General features: G+C 40.8%; 1 pseudogene; it reads left to right on the forward strand.

Moving 5' to 3' along the window:
* The first annotated feature begins 1,688 nt into the window (after positions 1-1,688).
* On the forward strand, positions 1,689-4,077 carry LOC148723445 (uncharacterized; annotated as a pseudogene).
* Positions 4,078-25,067: the final 20,990 nt, after the last annotated feature.

Consider the following 25,067-nt stretch of genomic DNA (forward strand, 5'->3'; position numbering starts at 1 on the left):
TAATTTTTGTATAGAAGGTCTAGCCCAGTCTTCTTCAGCAGAGGAAGGAAAAGCGCACACTTCCAGTCATAAGTGAATAGCCCAGACTGAAGTCACAAATTAATCATTTTCCTTATGATCGGTAGAAGCACATCAATGCAATCTATCACTAGGGATGTTGGCATAGGGTCTAGATTGCAGCTTTTATTTGTACTGCTATTGATGAGCTTGCGCACCTTCTCTTCCATAAGGGGGCTAAATTTGCTGAGGGGGGAGGTGATTCTGGGGCGTAGTCGTCGGGGAGTGCTGGTAGCCCTTGCACCATGTCGAGATTGGAACCAATGGTCTCAATTTTCTGAATAAAGAAAGTTCCCAGTTGATTTGCCAAGTTAATGTTATCGTCCACGGGTGGATACACCGCCCTGTTATCCCCCTGGTTGAGTAGCTTCTTTTCTGCCAAAAATAGGTGGCGCTGACTTCTGCTATTATCCTGGATGAAGTTATGATAGAATTTGCGTTGAGCTTCATTCATCAAAGCATTTGCATTCTTTTTTGCTTTGTACGCCAGTATATTCTCCCTAGAGCCAGTTCGTCGCCAACTCTTCTCAGCTTTCCGTTTCTCCCGCCTTGCTGCCTTGATTTCCTCGTTGAACCAGGGAACTAATGGCCTAGAACGTATCACTTTTGTACGCAATGGTGCATGCCAATCAAGAGCATGAGCTAGGGTCGTGTTATAGCTGTTAACGAGTTCATCAAGGGTATCCAGAGTGTTTTGGCAGAGCTCAGAAGACAATAGATCAGCCTGTAGCTTTTCCCTGTCAATGTTCTTAATTTTTCTGTTGGACACTTGTTTTACTTTCATGGGTGGTTTTCCCAACTCAAGATCGCATAGAACAGTAATATGATCAGACAACAAATAATCAGCTATAGGCTTAGCATAGAGCAAAGAGTCCGAGCATCGAGTTATAATCAAATCCAGTGTATGTCCAGAAATGTTCGTAGGCTTGTGGACATGCTGCTCAAGGCCCATCGAGATCAGCAGTTCAATGAAACGAGCGGTGTCTGAAACATTGGGAACATTCACATGGATATTAAAATCGCCAGGAACTCATCCAAAAACATGCTTGTGGAGACAGGATGGGCCGCAGATTAGGGAATTCGGTAGATTACAATCAGCCTTAATTTACTAGAGCCATGTTTCAAAATCCATTCACCAAACTCGAACGACCTGCATTCACCACTGTCCACTTTTTGCACATTGATGGCTTCATTCAATAACAATGCAATCCCTCCGCCTGTTCCACCAACTCTCTGATGTTCAAACAATTTGTATCCAGGTAGCGTAATCTCCGTTTTCTCGGCCATATCCCTTTCGGACAACCATGATTCGGTGATTGCAAAAATATCAGCACCAGTTGAAGATTCGTAACAAACAAAATCGGCCAATTTGTTTTTAATAGATCTAGCATTTAGGCAGCAGAGCCATAAATGCCTCCTGGCACATCAGTATTGTTCATTGACAATAGGAACGCTAACAAGGCTGCGAGCAGTCGGTCTATTGAAGGGTCTTAAATGATTCAAGTGGTTCAAAGTTACAACAAGAACATAGTTAATCAAAGGGGACTGGTTAGGAAGGCCGGCAAACTTCAAAGGACCGGCTTATTGTTTACGATTTTTGGTTGAATTGCACCGTTACGTCATGATATGTCACGAGTACCGTGCATCGCTATCGTTGTCACAGTAAACAAACATGGCGCCTGGCATCGAAGACTTTATCTTCGAAGATTTCGATGCTATTATGGCAGTTTTACAAGAAGATGAGAATTTGGAAGAACAGTTTCATGAAGTTGTACAGGAGGTGCGTGTTAAAAGCCAAAAGCTAGTCCTATTTAGTCATTTTATTCGCGGTTTGTTGCTAGAAAAGGCTCAGTGTAGTTGGCTTGAGAGCGATCAGTGTTCGGTATTGTGTATCTGTTTCCAGAGCTCCACAACAAAAATTAGATTTCTTTCGGATTCTTTTAGAATCGCTAAAGCTTTAAGAAGAGTTATAGTAGCAATATTGGTATAAACTGATTTCAAACTATTGGCGATTTTATCACGTTTGATCAACTAAATGTTTCTTACATTCCAGCTCCAAAGGCAAGACATAGCTTGTAGTATATGTCAAAAAGTTTGTTAAAGTAAACCAGGTCTAAGCAGACACACGACTTTTAAACACAAAGATAACAACCAAGATCCCAAACAAGATGTACAAGAGGAAGAATCAAGGCAAAGAATAGCATTTACAAGCGATGTTCTGAACGATCTGGTGAACAACGTGAAAACAACAATAAGCAAAAGAAAAGTGTTTACAAAAGCAATGAGAGATGAAATATCATCATTCCAGTTTAACATTTGTGAAGGATCGAAAGAGTTTGAAGAGATACGAACTATTTTTGATGGCTTTGTGAAGAATGGAAACGCTGACAAGTTTCACTCCAAGTATTACGTGACCATATCATTACATGGTACAAAATACTTCCCGAGTCTGTCCAGTAATTCAGCAACATTGTTATCAACTCCTGGCCTACTGCAAAGAATCTCTTTCTCCTGTAAATGATAACGAAGTTGAAAAAGCTTTAAAGGAAAAAGAGATTGCTGGTCTACAATATCTAGGAGGCTATGTCTTGCAAAATCTGCACAATAAACACACAGCATCTAAGAATTGGAAATCAACAGAAAGTCAACAGGCTACATCTTTATTAAATGCATGCAAAGAACAATCATAGACTATCACTGAATCACAGAAACTTATCTCTTCCTTAAACCGTGGAGGGCTGTGGAATCCAATGAAAAAAGCCCTGAAAATATTTTTGAGGGCAGAACATCATTTTAGAAACAATTGTAAAACTGACCAAAGATCTATCAACATTGAAGCTGTAATTGAGAAATGTTGCAAAGATACAGATGTAGTTGCTTTCTTCAATTAAATTGTATCTGAATCCTCACTGGAGATTGATAGCAGAATTAGTAAAGATATGCTGCACAGTATTATCACCTTATATTTATGTGTACGCTCATTTTCATTTGCAAGAGATGTAATTCAGAAGCACAAGATCAAACAGAAGCAAGTGAAAGCTAAGTCCCTGAGAAAGGAAATTAAAAGGGCAAGTGGAGGAAAGGATGATAGAGAACCCTAGAATCAAAGACAGCATAAAATGCATCAAATGGCAATTTTATTTATAGGGTCAATGTTCTGGTTTATGTTAGCAGAAGTCACTCATCTAGATGTCAACGAATTATGTATACTTAAAATGTATGAGGCAGTTTGCAAACACCTTTGAAGCAATCAATGTATTTATTAATGTCAATGTTCTGGTTTACTTTGGCATCTATAGAACACTAAAATTCTAACTTAGAAGTCAGCCCTATCTAGATAACAAGTTGTGTACAATATTATATATATATATATATATATATATAGTGGTTTGCAAACATCAGTGAATCAATGTTCGAGTCATTTACAAGACAATGTTGCAGTTGATTAAATAGAAAAGAAAAACAATGGAATTGACATTACATTGCAAAGAATATTTTACAAGTACTTCAATACATTTTTGGACGTACCACTGCAAAGTTATATACCAGTATTTTCTACTAATAAATTAAAATTGCTGATGTCAATTCTTTGACTTCTTTCTAGGAACAGGATCATCTGTTACATTTACCCAGGCTTTGCCCCTGTCCTTCCTTCCACGGGTATTTCCACTTTGGGACGAAACAGACCTTTGTATTCTTATTGCAATATCATTGTAGCCAAAGATTCTCATGTCTGGGTTGTCACTACTTCTTCCCAATTTGCGTTGATTACCAAAGTACTCCTCCAGAGTGTCTTGACAAAAGCATTCTGTCAAAACATACTCCATTCCTTCACCCTGGAGAAACCTTTAAAAAGAAAACAAAGGGTCACATAAAGCATGACATCAGTTTGACATACCCCTATTCTTAAAATACACAGGAAAACTATATTTTCAAGAGAGTGGGTTAAAAAAGCGTATTCCCTTGCTCATTAAGGTCATATCTCTAGCATCTTTTAGCAAAGACATGTTAACACGGGTAGAAGTCCGTGTCTGAAAAACATCGACTGCTTAACCTTCCTATTTCGCACCAAGAACGAAGGCATCGATCCAGTCTTACACGGCTTCTCTGCCGTTCGTGTTGTCAAGAACGTCTGGTGCTTAAGCTCTCTAATGACCCAACTGATGGAGGCATTAGTTAAGACACTTGTAAACCAGAACTACTGTTCCGTTAAGGATGGACCAGAGACAAATATTACAAACCTGAGAATGGAAGACATCACAGTACACAAAGAAATTGCTCTTCAGAGTATTTCTTGGACCAGCTCCCAACTTCTTGGCACCACCAATGGCAAACTACATCCTGGGAAAGGAGCTGTCCCCAATCGATATCAAGGATTCTAAACTAAAAGAAGCTGTTGATAATGTAAGCTAGATCAATACATATAACAATAATTTCAATCAACTCCCAATAAAGCTAATTTGAAGCATAGAGAATGTGAAAGTGTAGTTAGAGATTATGAAAATCATACTTAAAATTGTTATTTGTTTTATTTGGTAAGGTAAAGAATATTAATGGAGATGATTGATAGGCAGTGTGGGGTTCTTGCACTGGTATACAAATATGTAACATTGTTACTAGGCAGTATTACCTGTGATTACAGTGGTAAGGCTAATAGCAGTATAGGTAAATAATTTTGTTTGATGGTTTTATGAATTTATACTTTAGTTATCAAAGGCAACCACAGATGCTGGGGGGTGAGAGAATCTCTCATGAGTGAAAAGACTTTTGAAGTACTTGGAATGATTGGGTACAAGCAGTAGGGATTGGCCAGTTCTGGGACATTTTCGTTAAATTATCGATCATTCACATTAAATTATTGTAATGGTGTTTTGTGAGTTATGAATCTATGGAACTATGGAATCTACTATGGAATCTACTATGGAAGATACCAATGGCAGTCTACAGTCATCACTTTCAGGTTCTACTGACGGTGTGCGAAATATTTTTCCCAAAGCTTTATTCTTAAATGCCAGAAGTATACGGAACAAAGTTTTTGACCTACAAGCATTGCTATTTATGGATTCGTTTGATGTTGTTGTCATAGTTGAGACATGGCTGGATAGTAACTATCAGGACTTTGAACTTAAGCTTGAAGGCTATAATATTTTTCGGAAGGACAGATGTAATAGGCGGGGTGGTGGAGTGCTTATAGCTATCAAGAATCATATTTCTTGTATTCGCAGGACTGACCTGGAGGTTAATTTAGAGATGATAGCTCTTGAAATTCGTCCAAATCCTACTATTTGTGTACTCCTTTCTGCATTTTATAGACCACCGGACGCAGATGAGTTATTTTTGTCACAATTCAGAGAGTTTTTGGATAAATATTCAGGAACTGGTCTTTCAAATCTTGTTGTAACTGGGGACTTTAATTTTCCACACATTGACTGGAATCTTGGATGCCCTATAAAGTCAGACCCTGGAATTAAGGATTTTTGTAGTATTTTGGATGATTTCTATTTGGTACAAAAGAACCTACATGCAACTCGAGATCTAAGAAATCCTGGACCTTCTGGCAATATTTTGGATCTGGTCCTAACCAATAATGACATCTTGGTTGAAGATGTAGCGGTGCATCCGCATGCATTTGACTCAGACCATCATCCCCTTACCTTCAAGTTTCGTACTGAGATGAGAAGGCCTAATAACATTCAGCGTAAGGTATATTGTTACAAAAAGGCTGATTTTAAAGGTTTGCAGGAGACCTTACAATCTATTCCCTGGAATCTAGTTACATGCGATAACTGTATCGATACAGGTCTGTTAAAGTTTCAGGATCTTCTGTTTTCTGCTGTCAATCAACATATACCCCGGATAACACTCAAGCGTCGCTCTAGGCCTCCTTGGATTTGCAATGATATAATGAAACTAATTAGGAAGAAGAGGAAATTATGGAAGCAAGTTAAATCTAATGGTTCACCGGACATATTCTTAAAATTCAAGGAGCTGAGAAAGAAAACAAAGAGACTTATTAATACAAGTTACTACAATTATCTTCAATCTCTGTCTGGAAAACTTCAGGACAACCCTAAACATTTCTGGAAATTTTACTCCGTTAAATCTAAAACTAAGAGAATTCCAGATACTGTAATTTATGATAATGTTTGTTCTACAGATGCGTCTTCCAAGGCGGAACTTTTTAATAAGTTCTTCCACTCAATTTATTCAAAGGATTCAGCTGATGTTAGCTGTCCGACTACAGATGTTGTGAATCCAAATTTGTTACTGAACGTTACAACTACACCATTTGAAGTGCAGGGAATTCTAAGTAGGCTCGACATCAATAAATCACCCGGTGTGGATAATATACCATCAAGAATTCTACAAATCTGTGCGAAGGAATTGTCGGTTCCCTTGTCGCACTTGTTTAACTTATCCCTAAGCTCAGGAGTCATGCCCACCTTGTGGAAATCCGCTAACATCACTCCTATACATAAGAACAATGATAAGGAATTCGTGGAAAATTACAGATCAATTTCCCTGTTACCTATTCCAGCTAAATGTTTAGAGCGTCTTGTGCATACTGCTGTTTACGCGCATATTTCGCCCTATTTATCTGAGTGGCAGCATGGATTTGTGAAGGGGAAATCTTGTGGGTCACAATTGGTTCTCACTCATTATCAGTGGGTCACAGCTTTGGATGAGGGACGACAGGTGGATGTTGCTTTCCTGGACTTCTCCAAGGCTTTCGACAGAGTGAATCATTCAATTTTACTGCGGAAGCTCTGTAATTTCGGAATTTCTGGCTCCCTACTACAGTGGTGTGAGAGTTACTTGAGTAATCGTTGGCAAAGAACTGTGTTGGATGGCGTCTCCTCCACTTGGTTAGAAGTTCCGTCCGGTGTCCCACAGGGCTCCATTCTGGGGCCGCTATTTTTTGTAGTTTTTGTGAATGACTTGCCCGATGTTGTTCTCCCTGGAAATACCATTGCGCTTTTTGCTGATGATTGTAAAACTTCAAGAGTCATTGATGATGTTAGTGATCAATTCTGTTTTCAACGGGACCTGGATAATCTTCATCATTGGAGTATTCGCAATGCCATGGCTTTTAATGTCAAAAAGTGCAAAGTTATGAGATTAACAAAGAAAAGGCAACCTTTAGTCTCTAATTATTCCTTGGACAATTCTCTCTTGGAAGAAGTTAGAGAATTCAAAGACTTGGGAGTTACAACTACTGACAATTTTACCTGGAACTCGCACATTGATATTATTGTGTCGAAAGCAAACAAAATGTTAGGGCTAATTAAAAGGACTTGTAGAGGTCTGGATGATACTACGACTCTGAGAACTCTTTACTGCGCGTTAGTTCGATCGAATGTTGAATACTGCTCTGCTGTATGGTCACCCTACACCAAAAGGAACATAGAAAAAGTTGAAAAAGTACAAAGAAGAGCAACCAAGTTCATTTTAAAGACTGAGGACAATTATGAGACTCGTTTAAAGAAGCTAAACTTGATGTCACTAGAAAATAGGAGATTTCTAGCTGATGTTACTTTTTTATATAAAGCTCTCAATGGAATAAGTAACATCAATATCGATTCATACGTAGATTTTTATTCTAATGCGGATCATTATTCATTTAGGAAATACGATGATTTATCTCTTAAGAAGAAATATGCAAGAACAAATCCACTTAAATATAGTTTTTTTCACAGGATAGTTGACTCCTGGAATCTTTTGCCCTACGATACTCGTAAGGCAGCAAGTGTTGATGTTTTCAAGCGGGGAGTCAAGAAATGTTTACTGGATCGTGCATTAAATTAGTTATTATTGTTGAACTATTGATTTTATTTTGATTTTATACTTTACTTTGTAACTTATTTTAGTAGATATTCATTGGTGATCTGTTCTTTATGGGGTCCTGGACTCCTTTACAGATTATCCGTATGGCTATTTATATTAGTTTTGTTGTTATGTATTACTATTAATGCCATTAAATTGTAATAAATAAATAAATAAATAAGTTGCTTCTTTATGGTGAACCATCTATAATTTAATACCCTTCGGTGTTTTTCGAGTCACAAATCTGTTTATATTATCAAAGGTCTTAATAAAAATCGAGGTAAAGAAATAAATATTACCATACCAACATGCAACTGACAAGTCTTTCAAATCTTTGCAAAGAAAATATAATTTGGTCGGTTACTCTCTTCCTGTTTACTCTTGGGGTAGTACTAGTACTGAACCGACGCCAGAGCAAGAGGAATTTTATGATTCTCTCACTCATCTCGAAGATATTTGTCACTAGCATCTCGGAGAGGTGTTTGGTGCTGATATAGCAGGATTTAAATGATCTTTTGTATTACAAACAGATCAAAACAGTAATGAAAAAGGTAATAAGACGAAAGAGAGAGACTAATCCAAATCAACCGTGTTATACGCGAAACTGATTTATTCGAAAAGATTTGACAAAATCTCATCGCTATTCAGAACAAAAGGTAACGACAAAGTCGAGCCATTTGAACATCTCAATCAATATTGTAAAGTGAAATTAGCATTAATTGTTGAAAGCATTTACATAAGCGACAGCACCATTTCCATTCAAATGAAAGTTCACAATGCATACATCAAACCCCTAAAACCCACAGGACCATTACTGACCATAGAAGGCAGTGATGATGAAGATTAAATTTTAATACTGTTGTTTCTATTCATGAAGCGTGAATAAAAAAATGTGTTGCACAACCTCTTTCCACCGGTTCATGTGAACCACACAGCAGTGCTGTGTTGTCATAGTTTAAAACTAAAAATAGTTTTTCAGATTGAAAAAAATTTTGAAAACCTATTAATAGTTTTCAACTTTCATTGTCCCTTTTGGTATGTGCCTATTGTCTTGCATGTGATATTTTATTCTCTTGTTGACCACAGAACGTGATAGTCGACCTTTGGTAGGGCTCACCACAGGCTTCTACATGTGGTAGATTTTGGTGGACATACTCAACTTTCTTTCTACGAAAAAAATGGTTCTGAACTCGGATGATGAATTGACGACTTTTTTTGACGAATTTGACGACACTGACTTGATTGGAGTGGGAAGTAGGCAACTTGTTTCTTGACAGCTCTGCAAATGAAAGACTCTTCGAGTCTCCAGAGGGACGCCCCTCTAACAGAGCAGCGACGAGCAATGTTGAAGACCATGGAGCAGTAGCAGGGGCGATCACCGGCCATGTGATTGAGGCAGCAAACAGCAAGCAAGAGGGTTTGGACATCAAGTATATCAAGTTCGTAAAAGGCAAGCCATTCAACCTTTGTCAAATTTGTTGAAAAACTTGGTAGAAAAAGATCAAGTTCCGAAAGAAAATTTAAGGAGAAAATGGATTAACAAAAAGGAGAGAGGACGGTTGATGAAACAGTGGACTAGTGGTAAAAGATCATTGGAACAAATATCGTAAATTCAACAACTATGTGAAGAAGGAGTGCAACTCTGCACGTAGGCAATTTATAAACAATCTGGCAGATGAACTAAAGACCGGAAACAGTTCAAAGCCTTTTTGGAACTTTGTTCAATCAAAGAGAAAAGTCAAATGTGATTTAGTGTCCTTAAAGGTGAACGATTCGTATCTTAACGACGACCTGAGCATTGCCAATTGTATGAATTCTTATTTCTCATCGGTGTTTACTGTTGAGGATCATGAAAACTTTCCCGACCTTGAATATATTACAGATGACAAATTATGTAACATCTTTTGTTCTGCCACGGAAGTTGAGAAATTGCTAAGAAATTTGAATATTTACAAGTCCCCCGGGCCCGACTACATATCACCTCGCATCCTAAGAGAATGTGCTCAAGTGTTGTCATCTCCACTGGCTTTATTTTTGAATACATCCTTCTCTCAAGGTCAACTACCAAGTATATGGAAGTCGGCCCACATCACTCCAGTCCATAAGAAAGGGAGCAAAAATCTCATGGAGAACTACCACCAAATATCACTGACTTGTATTGTTTGCAAGATTGCAGAAGCTGTGGTAAAGTCCCGTGTGGTCGACTTTTGGTCAGACCTCAATCTTTTTAATCCAGACCAATTTGCGTATCTAAGGGGTAAATCGACGTTGGCACAATTACTTACATGTTACAATGACTGGGCAAAGGCTAGGAATTGCTCGCAACAAACGGATATCATCTTCTTAGATCTCTCCAAGGCTTTCGACAGCGTGCCACACGAGCGCTTGCTGCTGAAACTACAACGGTATGGGATAGACGGCTCTCTACTACTGTGGATTAGAAATTTTTTGACGAATAGAAGGCAGCGTGTAGTGTTAAGGGGCAATTGTTCAGACTGGTCACCCGTGATTTCAGGTGTGCCTCAAGGAACAGTACTCGGCCCAATCCTATTCATTATTTATATAAATGATATTTCGGCAAACATTGCATCAACCGTGAAAATCTACGCTGATGATACTAAAATCTATCGCAAGATCATGGAGCCTGCTAAGGATATACCAGCCTTACAGCTGGACTTGAACAAATTAAGCGATTGGGCTAACAAGTGGCAGTTGTGCTTTAATCCTGAAAAATGCGAAGTTATGCGTGTAACGCACAGTAGAGACAGATCCAAGCCCAGTTATTCCCTTGGTACGCAACTAAAATCTGTCGACAGCGCCAAGGACCTAGGGGTCACAATAAACTACGATCTATCTTGGGGTAAACACGTTTCCTACATAGTAAACAAGGCGAACAAAGTGTTGGATATAATTAGGCGATCACTTGGAAACGATAATCGCCATGCGTTTTCCTGCCTCTTTAAGTCGTTAGTAAGACCTATACTCGAATACGCTGTCCCCGTCTGGAGCCCCTACCAAAAAAAGGATATCGAATCCTTGGAAAAAGTCCAAAGAAGGGCATCTCGGTTGGCATTAAAGCAAAAACGCAGAGAAATGAGCTATGAAGACCGCTGCCGCCTACTGAATTGGCAAACTTTGGAGAAACGAAGAGAGTTTTTATCTCTGATCCAGTGCTACAAGATAGTTCTGGAAATAGATAGTCTTCATTTTTCGGACTTTTTTGAACTTACTAAATGTAATCGAACTAGAGCCAATCACGATTATAAGCTCTACGTAAAAATAGCTATCGTAAATTGCTACAAATTTTCTTTTTTTGTAGGGATCGTTAATATGTGGAATAATTTGCCTAAAGATATTGTACACGCAGGATCATTGACTTTATTTCGTAACAGACTAAAGATTTACATGAATATTGATTGAGATGATGGTAAACAGTTTTTAATTATCTGTATATAATGTTTTGATCTTTTTATTCGGGGAATCTTTTATATAGGGTTAACCTCTAGAATATCCCCTTTCGAGAGATACTTTTACAATTTTTATTTTCCTTTCTCTTGAATAAAGTATTGTAATTGTAATTGGAATATAGGGTTTCTAAAACAAATTTTCTTCAGAACGAATTAGTAACGGTGAACGAAGAACTTGAGAAGATGCTTGGTTTAATGCTGGCTGATTGTATGAACGATTGATTAAATTGTGTTATACACGACGAGCTTCATGCGATTTTGAAATTCACAGCTGGGTATGGGTTCTAATTTCCGGGGTAGTCAAGAAAATGGAATTAGCAAAATTACACATCTGTCATGACTGCACTGTTTGCAGTAGATGAAGGTGCTAAGCATATCTTGATGCGCTGTAAAAATGAAAACCAGATCATGTATCCATAAATGGTTTATTGTCTACTCTAATTACACTTAATATATAACAAAGTGCTTCGTCACGCATAATCCAAAATACTTTGGCGCGAATGAGATATGGCGGCGAAGCTATATCCTCTTCGCCGAATTTTTGGACTGTCGCTCGATCCAGGCAAAATTTGGTACACTGCATCAAACGACTGGTTTTGTAAATCAAGAGAGTTCATGGAATGATTGAGGACATTGCAGAAGTATGCGTCCACGATCTGGTCGATGGAAATGGTGGACAAGTCGACCAGGATCACCGTGGTTTGGTTCGTTGCCGAAGAAGGACACTGTTAATGTTCCCGGCCTCTTCAGAATAATTAGAAGAGCGTTACAACGAAAAAATCTCGTTGCATAGCTAGTGGTTGCTTCAGATCAATTTAGGTTCGTGAGGGAATTATTAAATTCTCACCAGTTTGACTCGGAAATGGCGGGAAGATAGAATTTTCGCGGCAGCTCAAGACAGCTTGGATTGCTTGGATTGGAGATGCCACTATCTACGCCTGGTACAGTAGCTGACACAGTGGTCGTGTAGAGTGCGTGACATGTTTTGTCGAGTTCATGAACCCAAAAGGGTGTCGGGTAAAATAGAGAAAACGCATGTGCTCGAAGTTTTTTGGGAATAAAATATAACCTTGTGTTTCATTATCTGGTTGATTTGAGTGTGTAACATTGGCGACCCTGCCAGGACTGGACCGAAGAGGCTTATCATCGACGAAGAACTGCCTTGGGTTGTGAAGGACAAAGTAATTGGCACGCTTGATTGATTCGTCGAGCGCGAGTTGGTTGTGGTCGATTGCTGTCGACGGCGGACTGATCTTGACGTAAAGTGTCGCATTTCTTTTGTGAACGGCTGATTGCACTATTGGTGAGTATGAAAGATTATTTCTTGGAAGTATGATGGACACCGAGAGTCTGCAGATCGAAATTCAGGCCGCGTTGTGTTCCTTGAGCGAGGAAAGGCTTAAAGAAGTTTGTAGTGGGCTGAACATTACTGTACCGCCTGAGAGCAAGGGAAGGTTGGTTTTTATCCGAGCTCTAAATAAATACCTCGAAACGGAAGAATTAGATAATGAGAAGCTCAAAGTGTTGTCGTCATCTCTAAGTATGCAGGGAAAATTTGTACCGGAACAGAAAACGGAACCGCCGAAAGCTTCTGAAAATAGTAAGGCGACCGTCAAAATAGAGCAAAACCCCGCGGTGTTAATTTCAAAATTCAAACGGGACTTCAAGATTTCGGGCCAGATTGGCGACGCGTCGCAGAAGGATCGTTTGAGTTTTTCCTCGCTAGTACATCAAATTGAGAATGGGTTAAAGAACGACTATACAGAGGATGAAATCAAAGAGGCTGTGATAAAAGCGATAAATCCGGCGTTAAGCCTAAGAAGTTATTTGGAGGGTAAGGTAGATTTAACACTGGCCAAATTGAGGAGAATTATGCGTTCTCATTATCAGGAGAGAACAGCAACCGAACTATATCATCAGTTGAGCTCAACTGTCCAACAGCCAAAGGAAAAACCTCAAGAATTCTTGATCCGCCTTCTCGATTTGAAACAGAAGATCTTGTTTGCATCTCAAGAAACTGACTCGGACCTGAAATATGATCCTACCTTAGTACATGGCATGTTTGTCCATAGTTTTTCCCTTGGCCTGCAAAATGAGAATATCAAGATCGAAATGATAGCTATCTATGCGCTAGCTGATGTTTGGCTGTGTAGCCGCGTGATGCGGTTCCAGTCAATACCCACTAATTGACCCTTGCTCACCATAGAGTCTCCTGTAGCTCAGTGGTTAGAGCATCCGACTAGATCACGGAGGGTCGTGGGTTCAAATCCCATCTGGAAACTCGATTTTTAGAAATGAAGCCCTACTTGGAAAAGAAATTTATAAGCGATGAAGAACTATTCGAGAAATTAAATGTGTGTTTCAGTGACGAACTGGAGCGATCACAGAAATTCGGTTCACAGCTAACCCCCAAGGTAAATACTGTTCAAAAGGGAGGGGACAAGCAGGAGACAAAGAATAATGAGGTGGAGGAAGGTCTCATGAAAGAACTAAGGGAGCTCAAGGCAGAGGTGGCCGCAGTCAAAGCGAGAGTTCGGGCCCCACTCCGGGTTCAAACCCCCCTCACACAACAGCCCATGAGACAACCCCCACTGTGTAGGACCTGCCAACAAAGTGGGAATGGATGGCCGTGCAACCATTGCTTCAGGTGTGGGGCGAGTGGCCATTATGTACGCGAGTGTAATGCCCAATTCAGCCGACGCTCTCCAGCAGAATTCCAGGGAAACGGCCAGAGGTCACGTCCATGGGACAGGGTGTGACCAGGCAAGAAAACCAGTCCCGTTACGTGCAGTGTGGAAAACAAAGCACAGACCATGTACCACTTAACCACGGCGGAGCCTGTAAGACCAATAGATATTACCGTATTTCTTCACCTATAAGCCGAGCGATTTTTTCAGTTTTCGACCCAAAATTTTGGGAGATTTTTCACGGAGAACGGGGTTCGGCTTATAGCCGAGGGTTTTACATTTTAAAAATATACAGTTGCTGAATAACTTTACCCCCCCGGCTTGTAGTCAAGTTAGCAATGAAGCAGAAGTAATAAAACACAACAAAAATAACTTCTGAATATTGGTTATTCACTTTTATGAAATTGGTGGCTCCTAAAGGAGCCGTTTGACGGATACGTGCAAGGGCTTTCAACCCAATGGTTTACTCGCCATCCGTTTCGTTTTCGCTGTCTGTGTCGAACTCGTTCTCTTCTATGTATTCATCATCTACTTCTGGGGTTTCCTCAGAGTAGACCACGTCGTCCTCTGTTCCGTCCAAGGCATTGGAAATACCGCAGGTCTTGAAGGATTTGACAACCATCTCTTCGGGTATCTCTGCCCATGCTTCCTTGATCCACCTGAGGACAAGATTTCTGCTTGGCGCCTTCTTCTTCCCAGCTGGGGTAAACTCAAATGGCCCAGATGTCATCCACGCCAAGTACTTTCGGCGCACATTATCTTTAAATGGCTTGTTTAGGCACTTATCCAAGGGCTGTACAACCGGGGTTAGGCCACCAGGGATAACTGCGACGTCAATGTTTCGCTGCTTCAGGTCATCTTTCACGGAATCGGTCAAGTGAGCTCGGAATGAGTCCCACACCAAAAGGGAACGCTCGGCACGGGGCAAACTCTGTCGAATCCATTCTCGGATGCCCTGTTCATCCATCCACCCTTTCTTATGGAAGGAAACACGAAGAGGATGCGGCACAACCAGATCTCTCGGTGTACGGACGCCTTTGAAGATGACTTTCGGTGGCACCTTTGCTCCATCGGCAGCAACAGCAAGAACGACGGTGAAGCTCCGCTTTTCCGCTCCGCAAGATTTTACTGGCACTGTTCGGCTTCCACTGAATTCCAGTGTTCGGTTCGATGGCAGCTCAAAACGCATGGGTGTCTCATCCATGTTGTAGATGCGGGATAAAGGGTAGTCGGCGCGTCTTCTTGCTGCAATGACGAAGCGATGAAAGCACACAATGTTCTCTTCGAGATCGGCGGGCAATCGCTGGGCCAGAGTTGTTTTGGTTCGCATGCTGACCGAGTGGCGTCGTTTCCATTTCTCGTACCATCCACGGGAAGCTTTGAAAGCAGGATCATCGGAGAGCTCTTTAGCTTTAAGGCGAAGGATCAATCCACTCACCGCAATACCTACGAAAAATAAAATAACAATCTTATTTTGCTGCGAGATAACCGTAGATTCGTGACTGCAGCACTCTTTTCGTGACATGTTATGAAATTGTCATGACAACAACATATTTCTGACCAATCAAAGTCTCTGTTTCCCACGCACTGAAAGACGATATCATTCAACTCTTCAAAAACTCTTAAAATTTTAGACAGAAAAGTAAATACCAACCTTGTTCTCTTTGCTGTGAAAACCACTCCATCACTTGCTGGTCTAGTTCGGGATATTTCGGAGTGAAACGGCCCATCGTCGCACGTTTTGCAGACATCTTCAGCTCTCCGGAAAGAATAGTCGCCTGGTCTCTTCTCCAGCGTCGTACCATGGACTCGCTTAGTCCATATTCTCGAGCGATTTCCGAGTTGTTTTCTACCGCTTCAGCTTCCGCGATAACTTTTATCTTGAAAGCCATACTATACGAGGAACGGCGTGCTTTAGGCATGATGATAAAAAGTGACAGCGACGAAAGGTATACTCGATAGATTGATACTTTGAAACGTTTAACTGAGATTATTATTGTTGTTGTGGTTAATCTGTTGTCGCGTGGTAGTATTTATACAGTTCGTTGGATCAATTGATATTCATATCTCTTGATTGGTTCGCTTTTTTTCTTTTGTGTTTATTGTAATTCATTAGGTTTTGTGTTTAGTGAGTCAATTTCTTATGTTTTCCGTGAGGTTCGCTTGCTCAAATGGCCAGTTACAATCAATAATTTCGCTCTCGGCTTATAGCCGATGGTTTTACCTTTTTTTTTGGGCAGCTTGAGTGTAGCGTAAAGACCCTGAAAGTCAGGGTCTCGGCTTATAGCCGAGATCGGCTTATAGGTGAAGAAATACGGTATTCAAAAGAATGTCAAGTAAAATACAGAGCTGTGCATAAACCAGTTTGCATGGCTATACAGGAACTTGAGAAACAGAAAGCAGCCGGAGATGATGGCCATGATTTGAACACGACGTTTCCCTGCCACCTGACGCCAAGGCAGCAGCTCGGACTGACAAAAATCGTGGGACGGAGGTGCGTGGTAAAATGCCTAATGCAGGGAAAGGAAGTGGAGGCATTATGGGATACAGGTTCCCAGGTTTGTGTTGTGTCAAGGAAGTGGCAACAAACTCACTTACCGCTGGAGGTGTTAAGAAATGTTGAAGAGTTGTTGGGAGCAGGAGAAGAGCTGAATTTGGAAGCGATGAATGGGACAAACATTCCATTTGACGGTTGGATTGAGATCGGATTTAAGTTGGCTGGGGACGATACAACTGCTCATGAGGTGACAGTTCCAGTACTGGTGGGACAAAAGGAACAAGAGTACCCAATCATTGGCTTCAATGTTATAGAAGAAATCCTCGCTCAATATGGTGGAAATCACCAAGCGGCAAGTAACATCATTCAGCAGTCATTCCCTTCAATTCATCATACTCGCATAGGTACCCTGATCAATTTGATCCAGTCAAGAACACAGGATACCGGTACTGCAGCTGTTAAAGTCGGAAAGAGAGATGTTATGCTGCCAAAAGGAGAGGCAACGACAGTTAAGTGTCAAACTCACCTCGGACCAGTTCCAGAGGGGATGCCAGTAATATTTGAGCCCAAGGAAGACAGCGAGCTCCCAGACGGACTGGAATTGGGTGAGGAACTTACTAAAATAACCCCGGGAACCTCTAGTCACGTGGCCGTCGTGGTCCAAAACAATACAGACAGAAACATCTTGTTAAAGCGCAGAACAGAATTGGGCCGGATACACCTGGTAAAGTCAGTTCTACCAATTCCAAACACTCCCGACTCGTACTCTCGAGGAGACGAGGATTCTTACCCTGAAGCTACCTCGCATCCTGGTCAGGAACAAGATGGATGGGAGCCACCAGTTGACTTGAGTCAGCTAGAAGACAATGAACAATTGATCGTCCACGAAATGCTACGGCAAGAAGCTGGAGCCTTTGCAAGAAACGACGATGATGTTGGCTGCGTGGAGAACTTGGTGCTGGATATCCAGTTAAAGGACAATGAGCCAGTACAGAAGAACTATATCTCCATCCCCAAGCCACTCTATGGGGAAGTGAAAGAGTACTTAGAAGACTTGATTAATCGAAATTGGATCTGCAAGTCCCGTTCGGCTTACTCCTCACCCATGGTCTGTGTTCGCAAAAAGGATGGAAGTCTGCGACTTTGTATTGATTATCGAGAATTGAACAAGAAAACATATCCAGAACGACAGCCGATTCCCCGTATACAGGATATCTTAAATGGCCTAGGCGGCAACAGATGGTTTACAGTTCTGGACCAAGGGAAGGCCTACCACCAAGGCTTTATGACAGAAGAAAGCCGCCCCCTGACTGCATTCGTGACCCCCTGGGGATTGTATCAATGGAATAGAATACCGTTCGGGCTAATGAATGCACCGGCGGCATTCCAAAGGTGCATGAATGAATGTCTAGATGGCTTACGTGACAACATCTGTATCCCCTACTTGGATGATGTCTTGGTGTATAGTACGACCTTTGAGCAACACGTTCAGGATGTCCAACAAGTCCTGCGTCGACTGCAGGAACATGGGATAAAGTTAAAGCCATCAAGGTGCAAGCTCTTCCAACGACAAGTTAGATATTTGGGGCGGGTTGTTTCCGGCGATGGCTACTCTCTAGACCCAGAGGACACGGCCGCCGTACACAACTTGGCGAAACAAAAACCAGCAACAGTGGGTGATGTGCGTAAACTGCTGGGGTTCCTGAGTTACTACAGGCAATACATCCAGGATTTCTCACGCATAGCTAAGCCCCTCTACGATCTAATGGCTGGCCCTGATCTATTGGCTAATAATCATAAGGTAACATGGGCAGAGGAACATCAGAAGCGGCTTGACATGCTGGTCGACTGACTAACTTCTCCTCCAGTGATGGCATTTCCCGACTTTACGAAGCCATTTGTACTTCACACAGACGCCTCACAAGAGGGACTTGGAGCTGTATTGTATCAAGAACAGGACGGGGAGCTCAGAGTTCTAGGTTATGCCTCTAGGACACTAACTCCAGCAGAGAAAAATTACCACATGCACGTGGGAAAACTGGAGTTCCTTGCCCTCAAATGGGCAGTAACTGAGAAGTTCCGTGATTACTTGTACTACTCCACCTTCTTCACTGTTTACACCGACAACAATCCACTAACTTACATTCTGTCGTCAGCTAAGTTGTCTGCAGTAGGGCACCGGTGGGTGGCAGAACTGGCAGATTTTAATTTTAACATCAAGTATCGGCCTGGCAAATCTAACATTGATGCGGATGTACTATCTCGCCTACCGCTAGATTTCAGTGCATACATGGAAACCTGTATTGCAGAAATGGAAAAGGACGCAATTTGTGCAACAAGTCAAGCAGTGATACATCAGGAAACAGACGCCACACCCTGGGTGGCAGCAGTTTCAGCAAGAGTTGGCATTGCTCACGCAGAACCGGGCGTCACAGATTTGGTTTTTTGCCAACTTACTTTAGAAGAAATATTAAGGGCTCAACGGGAAGACCCCGACATCTCATGAATCCTGGCCTACAAGAAACGGGGATATCCCCCACCAGGAGGAGAGCGAAAAAATGAGACTCGTACAACATCTTGCTACTTGAGAGCATGGAATAAACTCCATATATCAGCGGACGGGATTCTGTGGCGCCAAACTAAGAGTCGATTGCAGCTAGTATTACCCACAAAGTTTAAACAGTTGGTTTACCAAGAGCTTCACATTGAAATGGGTCATCTGGGTGCAGATCGAGTGGTGGACTTAGCGAGATCTAGGTTCTATTGGCCTTACATGCAAGAGGAAATCGAGTATTTCATCGCCAACAAGTGTCACTGCATCCAGCAAAAGAAGCCCCAAACCTCCCCTAGAGCACCAATGGAGAGCATTACGACAACTGCCCCTTTTGAGATGGTGTCTATAGACTTTCTTCATTTGGAGAAAAGCCAACGGGGATTTGAATACATTTTGCTGATAGTAGATCACTTCACAAGGTTTGCACAGGCCTACCCAACCCGAAACAAGACAGCACGAACGGTGGCTGAAAAGATTTACAATGACTTTGTACCACGATTCGGATTCCCAGCCCGTATACACAGTGATCAAGGAGGAGAATTTGAGAACAATCTCTTCCATCAACTACATAAGTTGTCTGGCGTTTCCAAGTCTCGCACCAGCCCCTACCACCCTCAAGGGAATGGGCAAGTGGAGAGGATGAACCGCACGCTATTGTCTATGCTGCGAACACTCCCAGATTTGAAGAAACGAAAGTGGGATGAATCACTCAACAAGATGATCCACGCGTACAATTGCACGAAGCATGAGGCGACAGGATACGCTCCGTATTACTTGTTGTTTGGAAGAACACCCCGCCTGCCCATCGACCTGATTTTCAATTTGAATCAAGAGAGTGCAGAGGGAGATTATAACACTTACGTCCAAAACTGGCAGCATGATATGAAGGAGGCATACCGGATAGCTCAACAGAATGCAAAGAAGACTGCCGAGCGCGGCAAGCAATATTACAACAAGAGAGTCTCAGGTGGCGTTCTTCAGCCAGGCGATCGGGTGCTAGTTAGAAATTTAACAGAGCGCGGTGGCCCCGGAAAATTACAATCCCATTGGGAGTGCGCTATCCACGTTGTGGTTAAACGAATGGGGGCTCAAAGCCCAGTCTACAAAGTGAAGCCCGAGAGTGGAGGTGGCCGCGCAAGAGTACTTCACCGGAATTTACTACTGCCTTGTGACGCTTTGGAAGCAGATGCCCCAAATCTGGGATTTGGTACACGACCCCCAAAATCAGCAGTAGAGAAACGACTTTTGTCTGTTTCGGGAAATGACCTACAGAATTCGGGGAAAGATGATGATGATTTCGGTAGTGTGGACCTTGTAGAGGAAATACCTACTGAAGTAAGAACTTCAAACTCAGTGTCTCCAGGACGCGATTTGCCTTCAGAGTCAATTGAGGATTCTGCGACTACTGAGGGCACCAATGGGCCATCCAGCGAAATACAACTTGCAAATGAAGGAAGTGCTGACAATGACGGATCAGAGGGAGAGGATATTGCTGAGCAGGACATGTGGACTCGGCCGCAGCGCCAAAGGAGACCGCCGCAGATCTTAACTTACAACTCCCTGGGAAATCCACAGTACCAGTCGGCTGAGCCAGGATTCAGCAGTTCACGCGTTAACGCCATTCAAGCTCCAGCTATCACAGCTATTCATCCGGGAACACCCCTGTATTTCTGGGTGTGGCCATGCTGTTTCCAACCTGTCTACTACTCGAGGGCTTGAGAGGAGCCTCTTATAAGACTCAAACATTAAAAAAAAAAAAAAAAAAAAAAGAAAATCAAAAGCACGCAAGGTGCTGAAGGAGACAATGTCAAACAACAGCTACAGTAGCTGCAGAGAACCCTGATAAATAGTTTTGTAATATTTAGAAGAACACTTTCATTTTCGGCGGGGGAGTGTGTAGAGTGCGTGACATGTTTTGTCGAGTTCATGAACCCAAAAGGGTGTCGGGTAAAATAGAGAAAACGCATGTGCTCGAAGTTTTTTGGGAATAAAATATAACCTTGTGTTTCATTATCTGGTTGATTTGAGTGTGTAACAGTCGCGCCTGTATCTTTTCAGATATAAAGCGACTGCATAAAAATCTGCAGAAGTTGGATAAATCGATAGGACCTCATTTATTCATGAAACGAGCTGGAAGACCTCTTGCAGGTAAGGGAAATTTTTGGGTTATCTAAATGGCTGACTCTAAGATGAACATTTAAATCCAGTTTCAATTTGTGCACATACATGTACGGCATGATGCTGCTGCTGATAATGATAACACTGTTTGTTTGTATTGCAGGTAGAGAAAAAGTGTCTGCTGGAATTGTTCCAATTGATTTAGCTATCAAAATTGGCAAAGGTTCTTGCTAGCTCTGGCTGTTTATGAATGCTAGCTCTGAATGCTAGCTCTGGCTGTTTATCCAATATTGCGATTCCTAATTGTGCTGAGAAAAAGTTAGTAGAGTTTGATTTTACTATACTGTGGATATAACTTCTTTATCATTCCCTATCACAGGTAATGGGTAACTGTTAATTGAAAATCCAAACTCAAACATAGACTATTCTTAGACTTCTTTTTTTTTTTTTTTTTTTACTTTTCTCAGTAGCAAAGTGAAGAAGTTGATTGTTTGGCTAAATGAGGAGAATAAAGTTCTGAAAGAAGACTTCACTGTTGATGGCAAACATTACAAAGCTAACTTAAAAGGTTGCATTTCAGATTGGATTATGCTTTACATAAAAAATTACTTTTAATTAACCCTTTCAGGTCTAGGTCATATTTTATTAAAATTAATGTTTGTAAATTATCATTTTACTTTTTTTTCTTAGTTACATTTGACCATACATGCTTCTTGAAAAAGTTAATGAAGAAAATTTTGTGCTAGCTAGCATGGACTCAGTGTTGAACTCTGTTTGTTATGTCATGCATTAAGGGTAGTTTGAAAATTTTTTCCGAAAAAAACAAACAACCAAACAAACAAAACTTGAGGCTAAGCAGTGTCAATGTTTCTAGAAAAAAGGCATCCCCATATCCCCTTCAGAAGGTTTTTGGTGTGAGCCACCTACCCCTTGGAATATCCACTTTGTTCCTTTACAAATTTTAGCACTGGAGATACCATTCCCCTTTGTATTCTTAACAGCCTTCCTCTTTGGATGGCTACATGTGGATACTATTTGAAGTCAAAACCTTAATCAAGAAATTATACCTGATCCAAAAGATAACTTGAGCAAGTAAACTCTTGAACAGTCGACAGAGAGCAGTTAATGATTCAGATCATTAAATGGGCTTCTTTTTGAGTTTTTTTTCTTTTATATGGAATGGGCCACTACATGTAGCCACTACCTTTGCACCATTTAAATATTTACTGTCAGTGTTAATAATTGTCCTTTTCAATTTCAGTTACTGTCTGCCCTTCCTGAAGTAACAGAGAAACTTGGCTTTTTTAAGCTGACTCTGTGAGAAATGACATCTCCAGGTGCTTTTTGGGAACAAAACATTTGAACTGGAAACTTGGTAAGTGTTTAACATGCCTGGAACAGCAGAGGAACTGTGCTTTTCAAACTGCAGCTCTGTGTTCCTTGGGCACTAAAATGGTAAAATTTCCCTTTCAAACTAATTATAGGTCGGAATTAGTTTGTAGTAAGTAAAAGATTGTTGGTATCACCATTTGGCTTGCCTGAAACAGCAGAGGAAACTAGCTTTTCAGGCTGTGACTCAGTGGGAAATTTATCCCCAGGTGTTTCTTGGGTGCTAAAGTGTTATTAATTCCACACGAGCCATTATTGAATTTCATTTGTGTCGAGTAAAAGACTGTTAGTATCACTCCGTTTGGCCTAGCTGAAACAGCAGAGGAACCTGGCTTTTCAAGCTGTGACTCTGTGGGAAATTTATCCTCAGGTGTTTCTTGGGCACTAAAGTGTTATTAATTCCACATGAGCCATTATTGAATTTCATTTGTGTCGAGTAAAAGACTGTTGATATCACTGTTTGGCCTGCCTGAAACAGCAGAGGAACCTGGCTTTTCAAGCTGTAACTCTGTGGGAAATTTATCCTCAGGTGATTCTAGGGCACTAAAATGTTATTAATTTTACTTGAACCATTTTTGAAATTAGTTTTTCGAGCATGAAAAACTGTTGATATCACTGTTTGGCCTGCCTGAAACAGCAGAGGAACTCGGCTTTTCAAGCTGTGACTCTGTGGGAAATTTATCCTCAGGTGTTTCTTGGGCCCTAAAATGGTAATGTAATTACACATAAACAAGTCTATATTTTGATTGATAATATCCTAACTTGTAACCAGATGACAATAGTTTTGGAACTTTAGTTCTCTAGAGCAGACAAAAGGCTCCCCTATTTTAAGCTGGGACTCTGTGGAAGTCTAATTTTTACAGGTGATTGCCAGGCACTGACATGGTAAGATCACATGAAAAATTTAGGTTCTTTGTTTTCATATTTTTTTAGTGAATAAATGTTGAGATCACTGCTTGGCTTGCCTGAAACAGGAAAGGAGCTTAGCTTATCTATCTAGTGATGACTGTATGGTAATAATTTTTCTCATGTGGCTCTCATTTGCACACAAAAGTGGAAATTATAATGAACTTAACATGATCAATTCAGTCTTTAATTTATTCAACTACTTAAAGCAAGCAAAGGAATATTGTTGTTACCTATTCTACAATGAGGCCAAAAGTCTTTTTCATACTACGTACATGTATTTGAACCATTACTGTGAGTGGTTGTCTTAAATATTTCAGTCTTAACAATAAGCCACAATAAAAACTGAATGTCTCATTTGATGGCATCTACATGTACGTGTTAATCCACTGTATGTAGTACAATACAAGTAACTATGAATGTCTATAATAATGGTTTTGATGTTATTCAGTGCCTATATTGTTTCTATCTAGGTGGTGTATTATTGTGATGGAAACCTTGGAGTGACATTTCTTAGTGCTTTGAGAAAGATTAACATGCAGGCAAGCAAGAAAAGAAAAGATATGCTGTCAAAAGAGTCATATATATTTGTCTCTTAGTTACATTGTCATATATTTTATAGACTGGGCTTTTCCCATATAATTCTATTTGTTGAATTCCCAAAAATTGGATACCATATGAATTCACATTATCTAGTAATTTGGATATATCAACAAAGTTGAAATGGTAAATTGGCCACCATAATGATTACAAAAGCTAAGCTTTTGTAATCATTATGGTGGCCAATTTACCATTTCAACTTTGTTGATATATCCAAATTATTTCGTTACTCCCACCGACGCAGCCCCAAACAGTTTCTTTTGAAACTATCAGCCTTTACACATTATCTAGTAGTTCTTTCTTCTCCAACATCTATGACTAGTTGTCGGCAGAGAGGCTTTCTTGGAATTTTGCATTTTCTTTGCAGCTTCTAGGGCAGCATGCCCCGACAGATTAACAACACCGTTTGTTATTTTTGTGGAGCCAATGAAGGATTTTGTCAAGTACAACTTTACCTTAACTTGCTCAGACAGAGCTCGCTCCACGTCACCAAGGCTTTAAGTTTTAAAGGATATACGAAGAGTTTTGTCCTTTCATATGGGTGGCTTCAGGTGTTTGCACTCTTTAGCTCCACTTCCTACTTTGCTGGATAAATGACTAAAAAAAAGTCAAGTCTTACATTTGTAAAGGTGAAGTGGCATCATTTTGCTTCAAAAGAATTTCAAAGTATTAGTCAAGTCCACAGAGCCGTACAAAATACAATAAAATTTCACGATATTATGATAAAAATATTAAGAAACACTAAAAGTAACGCTCGTCTCACTGAAGTGCTTCAAGATGGCCTCAGGACGACTTGTAACCCTGAGGTTACATACTCCTGGGCGTATATAACCTCAATCGCCATTTGAATTACGCTATTTGATCTTCTTTTGGTCTCAAAACATACACCAGTGTTGTTCGTTGCCTGGTAACAAAAAGTACATGACCTGAAAGGCATTAAGTGAGGGTCACAAGTCTTACTCTTACAA

Source organism: Stylophora pistillata, chromosome 9 (assembly GCF_964205215.1).
Source record: "Stylophora pistillata chromosome 9, jaStyPist1.2, whole genome shotgun sequence".
NCBI classification, from domain to species: domain Eukaryota; kingdom Metazoa; phylum Cnidaria; class Anthozoa; order Scleractinia; family Pocilloporidae; genus Stylophora; species Stylophora pistillata.